General features: G+C 39.3%; 1 non-coding gene across 1 annotated transcript; it reads left to right on the forward strand.

Annotated features, from left to right (window-relative positions):
- Nucleotides 1-4,805: 4,805 nt before the first annotated feature.
- LOC127133266 (small nucleolar RNA R71) lies at nucleotides 4,806-4,912 on the forward strand. Its single transcript, XR_007807253.1, has one exon. It is a non-coding gene; the product is annotated as a small nucleolar RNA R71 (small nucleolar RNA).
- The last annotated feature ends 3,054 nt before the right edge of the window (nucleotides 4,913-7,966 follow it).

The following is a 7,966-nucleotide window of genomic DNA, read 5'->3' on the forward strand; positions in this document are numbered from 1 at the left end:
AGTTAAAAATAGAGTGTGGGTTGTCTCCCACCAAGCGCTTTGTTTATTGTCGTAAGCTCGACAGAAATAGGATAGATGTTAATCTGGTGAATGAGCGGGCAGCTCTGTAAGCTTTAGATTCACGATGAAATCATTGTTGTCAATGTTATGGTAATGTTTCAAGCGCTGCCCATTTACTGTAAATGGTTCGCTCACTTTTCCCTTTATCTCTATTGCTCCATTTGGAAAGACGTTGGTAATTTCGAAGGGACTGGACCATCTAGAACGAAGTTTTCCTGGAAAGAGTCTAAGGCAAGAGTTAAATAGAAGTACTTTGTCACCTTCCTTAAACTCTTTCCTCGATGCGATTGTCATGCCATTTCTTTATAGATCCGGGAATTCTCATACGCATCTAATCTAAGTTCTTCTAGTTCATGGATATCTAATATTCTTTTTTCGCCTGCGGCAGTATAATTAAGATTAAGGGTCTTAATGGCCCAATATGCTTTATGTTCTAATTCTATCGGAAGATGACACGATTTTCCATAAACTAGCTTAAAAGGTGTGGCTCATATTGGAGTCTTATAAGTTGTCCTATATGCCCACAAGGCTTCGTGTAATTTTGAGGACCAATCATTCCTAGAGGTGGAAACCGTCTTTTCTAAGATTTGTTTGATTTCTCTGTTCGAGACCTCTACTTGTCAACTCATTTGTGGGTGATAGGGTGTTGCTACGCGGTGCCAGACTCCATATTTCAGTAATAGCTTTTCAAAAATCTTTGAAATAAAATGGGAGCCACGATCACTGATGACAAGTCTCGACACACCGAATCTAGGGAAGATTATGCTCTTAAAGAGTCTAATTACCACTCGTGTGTTATTTGTTGGAGAGGTTATAACCTCGATCTATTTTGATACGTAATCGACCGCAATTAGGATGTACTTGTTACCAAAAGAAGATGGGAATGGTCCCATATAATCAATTCCCTAAACATCGAAGTCTTCTACTTCCAAAATTCCTTTAAGTGGGATTTTGTCGCGTCTAGATATGTTACCAGTGCGTTGACACCGGTCGCAATTGATGATTGCGATGTGGACATCTTTCCACATAATGGACCAAAAGAGGTCGGCTTGCAAGATCTTAGCGCAAGTCTTCGAGGTGCTTTCATGTCCTCCATAGGGAGCAGAATGACAGTGGGAGATTATGTTTTCTACCTCAACTTTAGGGACACATCGATGGAAGATGTCGTCGGCGTCTCTCTTGAAAAGCAGAGGCTCATCCCAATAGTAATGTTTAATATCATGGAAGAATTATTTCTTTTATTGGTAAGTCAAGTCTGGTGGAAGCACCCCAGCTGCTAAGTAGTTGATGAAGTCAGCATACCATGGCAGTGTGGTTTTAGTGTAAATTTCTTCCACTACCTCGTTTGTTTCGGTATCCTTATAGGTTAATGCACATTTAGCTGTATTGCTTTTCAGTTGGGCTATGAGTCGTTCGTAAGGGAAATCATCGTTTATAGGCACTCGTTCAGGTTCAATACCTTCCATTTTTGACAAGTGATCGGCCACGACATTTTCAGTGCCCCTCTTATCCTTGATTTCTAGGTCAAACTCTTGTAGTAGTAAGATCCACCTTAAGAGTCTTGGTTTGGCGTCCTTTTTATTTAACAGGTACCTAATTACAGCATGGTCAGTATAGATAATTATCTTTGCTCCTACTAGGTAGGAACAGAATTTATCCGGAGCGAACACTACGGCAAAAAGTTCCTTTTCTATAGTGGCGTAGTTCATCTGTGAAGGGTCTAGGGTTCTACTTGCGTAGTATATTGCATGAAGTTTCTTATCCCTTCTTTGTCCTAAGATTATGCCTACAACATAGTCACTAGCGTCACACATGATTTCAAAAGGTAATCACCAATCGGGCGGTTGCATGATAGGTGCGATGATAAGAGTTGTTTTCAGTTGTTCAAACGCTGATAGGCATTTGTCATCAAAGATGAATTCGGCGTCTTTCATCAATAAGCCAATCAGTGGTTTGGTTATTTTTGAGAAATCTTTAATGAATCGCCGGTAGAAACCGGCGTGTCCTAAGAAGCTTAGTATTTCTCTTATGGTTTTCGGAGGTTGAAGGTTTTCTATAACTTCTATTTTAGCCTTGTCAACTTCAATCCCCTTATCGAACACTATGTGTCAAAGTACGATCCTTTGTCGGACCATGAAATAGAATTTTTCCCAGTTTAACACGAGGTTCACTTTTACGCATCTTTTAAGTACCATTTCAAGATTCGATAAACATCCTTCAAAGCTATGCCCACAAACAGAGAAATCGTCCATAAAGACTTTCATGATGTCATCTAGAAAATCAGCGAAAATTGTCATCATGCATCTTTGGAATGTTGCGGGAGCGTTACACAGTCCGAACGACATTCGTCGATAGGCGGATGTACCATAGGGACATGTGAAGGTCGTTTTCTCTTGGTCGTCAGGATGAATAGGAATTTGGAAAATTCCCGAATAACCGTCTAAATAGAAGAAGTGAGAATGTTTAGTCAATCGTTCAAGCATTTGATCGATAAACGGTAAAGGAAAATGATCCTTCCGAGTGGCTTTGCTTAATTTTCTATAATCAACGCACATTCTACTTCCAGTAACCACTCTTTATGCTATAGATTTGCCTTTTTCATTATTAACAACTATGACGCCTCCCTTATTTGGTACGACATGTACTGGACTGACCCATTGACTATCAGATATTGGGTAGATAATCCCTGCTTCTAACAGTTTTTGCACTTATTTCTTTACTACATCACTCAAAATGGGATTTATCCTTCTTTAATGTTCTCTAGAGGTCTTACTGTCTTCCTCTAGCATTATGCGATGCATGCATATGGAAGGGGTTATTCCTTTTAGATCTGAGATGTTGTAGCCTAAAGTCGTTGGATATTTTCTTAAAACGTGTAGAAGCTTTTTGATCTCTATCTTCCCTAAGTCGGCATTGACTATTACAGGTTGCTCGAGTTCAGTGTCTAGGAATTCGTACCTTAGTTTTTTGGTAGCGTTTTAAGTTCTAGGGTTGGTTTCTTTGGGCAAGGCATATGATTGGGCATTAGTGCTAGGCATTCGCTTAGGATGTCATCTTGGTATTCCTTACTCCAATTTTCATCTTCAAAAGTAGGAGGCCTTGGAATTTTCAGTATTTCGGAGTACGATGTTTGTTCATTCTCCATTTCTCTTATACATTCGTCGATGACATCCGCTAGACAATATGTATCATATATAATAGCTCCGGCAGTGGCTAGGAGTGGTCTTCCTAATATGATAGGGATGTTGGAATCCTCTTTTATATCCATGATTATGAAGTTAGTAGGAATATAGAATTGACATATGCGTACCGGAACATTTTCTAACATACCTACGGGAAATTTAACAGAATGATCTGCAAGTTGTACGGACATCCTAGTAGGTCTTAGTTCTCCCATTTTAAGCCTTTTGCATATGGACAAGGGCATTAAGCTAATACTGGCTCCTAAGTCGTATAGTGCTTTGTCTATGACAAACTTTCTGATTACACGGGGTATGGAGAAACTCCTTGGGTCTTTCAGCTTATGAGGCATATTGTTTTGTATTATGGTGCTACACTCAGCAGTAAGTGTAACGGTTTCGTTATCCTCTATCTTCTTCTTGTTAGATAAGATTTCCATGAGAAACTTAGCATATGAGGGCATTTGAGTGATAGCTTCTGTAAAGGGTATCGTGATATTAAATTGTTTTAGAAGCTCTACAAAAAAAATTAATTGCCCTACACTTTTAGATTTAACGAGTCTTTGAGGATAAGGGAATGGAGGTTTATATGGTGGTGGAGGCACATAAGGTTCTTCTTTCTCTACGGCCTCTTCGCTTTTATCTTCCTCTAGTTCGTCTTCTTTCTCAGTTACCTTACCAGGGTCTTGGTGCATGGCTGGGTTTTGAATCCTAGGGTCGGTTGGTCCGTCTAGTTCTGTCCCACTTCGTAGTATAATAGCATTTGCATGACCTTTCGGGTTTGGTTGCGGTTGTCCAGAAAATGTGCCTGCAGGAGCAGCAGTAGGTGCTTATTATTGAGCCACTTGCGAAATTTGTGTTTCCAACATTTTTTTATGGGTGGCTAAAGCGTCTACCTTGTTTGCTAACTGCTTGATTTGCTCACTAGTGTGTATGTATTGATTTAGGAAATCCTTATTTATTTGGGCTTGGGTAGCTATGAATTTTTCCATCATTATTTCTAGGTTTGACTTCCTAGGAGCATTTTGAGTATTTATGGCAGCTTTATGATATCCTGGTGGTACAGCAGATGCTTGGTTAGGTGCATACAATGCATTATTGTTTTAGTACGAAAAGTTAGGATGGTTCTTCCAACCTAGGTTATAGGTGTTTGAGTAAGGGTTTCCTTGAGCATAGTTCACCTGGTCTGTGGAGACTCCTGTCCAAAGTTGACATTCAGGGGTAGCATGCCCAGGAACTCCGCATATCTCGCAGTTTGGTGTTACGGCAGCCACGGTGGTTGCGGGTGTTATGCTTAAGTTGTCTATCTTTGGAGTAAGAGGGTATACCTTAGCATTGACATGGTCAAGACTACTTACTTTGTACATACCTCCGTTCGTTGAAGGTTTCTCTACGGAGGTTCTTTCTCTTCCCCACTGGTAAAGATTCTGGGTCATACTTTCAATAAGTTGATAGGCCTCATTGTAGGGTTTATCCATCAGTGTGCCACCTGTGGCGGCGTCTATTGTCAATCTTGTGTTGTACAAGAGACCGTTGTAAAAGGTAGGGATAATCAACCACTCTTCTAGACTGTGATGTGGACAAAGCCTCATCATGTCATTGTATCTCTCCCAAGCTTCAAAAAGTGATTCGTTATCTTTTTGTTTAAACCCATTTATTTAGGATCTTAGCATTGTCGTCTTACTAGGTGGGAAATATCGTGCTAAGAAAACTTTCTTCAACTCGTTCCACGTAGTGACAGAGTTGGATGGTAGAGACTAGAGCTAAGCTCTAGTTGTATCTCTTAGTGAGAAAGGAAAAAGACGTAGTCTTATAGCTTCAGGGCTGACACCATTTGCTTTCACTGTGTTTGCGTATTGCAAAAACACTAACAATTGTAGGTTCGGGTCCTCCGTGGGACTACCTTGCTGTACGGTTGATAATAACGAAGGTTTTAGCTCGAAATTATTGGCCTCGATGGCAGGGGCAGCGATGCTGTTATGTGGTTCATCCTGCGAAGGGATGGCATAATACTTAAGAGGAAGGTTCTGCGGTCCTTCGGCCATCTCTTGTTGTATAACTGGTTCAGGAATAAGGATATTATGATCAGGAAGATTTAGCTTGATACGATGTTCTCGTATCAGGTCTTGTATCTAGAGTTCTAATCTTAGATAACGGTCAAGTTCGTCGAACGGTAGCTTTAATTTCTCGCCTTGAGAGCGAGTACTTGGCATACACTCGACAAATTAGAAAGGGAAATAGAATCATTTGCCTTTGTCTATATTGGGCAACACTGGAGTTATGATATCGACTAAATTAGTCCCCGACAACGGCGCCAAAAACTTGATCACGACTTAGTATTGTAAGAACAAAAATTGTTCTACAACAGATTCCATGATTTTGATGATAACAAAGGATGAAACCAAAAATGGCACCCTAACAAAAAGTTTCTAAGTGTGCAGGGTTCTAAGGAAAGAAGGAAGAGATCTGATGACGTCATCAGATACAGAATCATATCAGATACAAATTATCAGAAGATCAGAAGCATCTGAAGTAGAAACATGCTCAAGAAGTTCTAACTCTGAGCAAAACAGCAGAATATCAGAAGCATCTGAAGAAGAAGTGCACTCTAGAAGTTCTGACTCTGAACAACGGTATATCGTTCCAGAAGCTCTCAGCATCATCTGAAGACATCATCAGAAGCTCCGAATCAACACAAGAAGATTCCAAGATTCACAGAGTCACGCAGACTTTGATAATGGATTTCCTAATACAGAAAGAGTAACGTTAACTTCAAATTCAAATGGAAAGGAACTATATTTGGAAAGAAGTTATTCGAGGAGACAAAGTTGTTTTGGCAAAAAACAACAGAAGTTATGGCATTAATTCCTATTCAAGACAAATTATCTGCCATCAATTTCAACGGTTCTTCACTCCTATATAAAGGACAGCAATCAACATTGAGAGGCGCAAGCATACACTGAAACATTCTCTCTCTCTCTCTCTCAATATTTCACAAAGCTTTTGCTTAGAACGTGAAACACTTTTGTTCTTACTATTGTAATATTTGCTTATCTTAGAAGCACTCTAGATTACATAGTCTTTTATCTATTGTTTTATTTCCTCAAGTGACTCTGCGCAGTCTGTATACTTGAGAGGACTAAGAGATCCTTCTCTTAGACGTTGGTTGTAAACAATCTTTCAAGATTAGTGGATTAAGTCCTTGTTGAAGGCGAAATCACCTTGGCCGGGTGGACTGGAGTAGCTTTGTGTTATAAGCGAACCAGTATAAATTCCTTGTGTGGTCTTTATTTTGAAAAAGCGCTTATTTTCCAAAACAATTCAAACCCCCCTTTCTTGTTTTTCTCACCTTCAAGTATGTCTATGGGAATCGTGACTGGAAGTGCACAGTCGTATCGTGTAGTTTTAAACATTATCGAACCCAAAGGAATAATAATCGAACGTATCGTTATCTAATGTTACTATGTAAATATAAGGATGAGGATCTTTCTAAGAATGGAGGGATAAAGAGAAATAACTATAACGTAAACAGAATATTAATAAAGATATTTAATAAGGGATATCGGTATGTAACGCATCAAACTTCAGAGATTCGATAGATAGTTTGTGAAAACTTAAAGATCAAAATATTCTTCAGTAGAAATTATTTATAAAAAGGACTTTGTCTCATACTCTCATTTTTATTGACTCTGACCATACTTTTAAACGAGAATTCTTGGCTCTCGCGGTCTCATTATGAATTTAAAAGTAATTTTTGAATATGAATAAAGTATAATTAATCCTAAAGCGCTCTCGCTGTATTTAGGATTAATGCCTAGTTTCAGCTATCTGGTTAAAATCTAAAACTCTCATTCTTATTGACTGTAACCTTTGTTTGCTTTGTACTCTTGTACGAAAAAAGTTTTGAATAAAACAATAAACAAAAACCGGAAAATAATATTTTATAAAATCCAACATCAATTATTTACGAATCCCGTCGTTTCAACGGTCTTTACATACTGATACCTAGGGGTTTAGCCGGACATGGATCCGGTAACAGACATGATATTCAGATAATTAAGCATACAATAAGGCATAAATAATTAAAATGGCAATTAAAATAAAACATGGAATATAAATCGAGAACTTGGAATGAACCATGATTCTTCAAATTAAACAATGCCGGCAAGCTTTGGCAATCCAGTACACCGTTACAATCAAATTTAAATGCTTAAATAATAATTTCAATAGTCCCCAATGTGGAGAATCTATTGCTTTTACAAAGTAGGAAACTTCCTAAGAAAATCTAACAACAAAATCTGACTGGAAAAATGCCCCCATTTTCGTAAAAACCGACCTTCCCATATATACTCCCCACTCTCCTTAAATGTAGCATTGGATATCTACTAGTGGGGAGTGGTTGGTTGAAAAAGTAAGACAAAGTCGTGGCGAAAAGTTTGGAGAGGAATAAGGAAGACCGGGTTGATGGCGGCTGCCACAACCCTAATGTGGTCTACATGGCGGGCGCCACATTTTGTGAGATGGGTGCCACGCATGCAAGCCTTGTGGCGGGCGCCACATTGTGTGAGGTGGGCGCCACCACTTCCTAAAGCCATGTGGCAGGCATCACACATCCAAGTGGTGGGAGCCACCATTTATTTGGTGTGGTGAGCGCCAAGCTTCCAAGTGTGGTGGGTGCCATGCTTCCTATTTTGCTCCATTTTCTTCTATTTTTCTTTCCTTTTTGC

The sequence above is a fragment of the Lathyrus oleraceus genome, chromosome 3 (assembly GCF_024323335.1).
Source record: "Lathyrus oleraceus cultivar Zhongwan6 chromosome 3, CAAS_Psat_ZW6_1.0, whole genome shotgun sequence".
Lineage (NCBI taxonomy): Eukaryota > Viridiplantae > Streptophyta > Magnoliopsida > Fabales > Fabaceae > Lathyrus > Lathyrus oleraceus.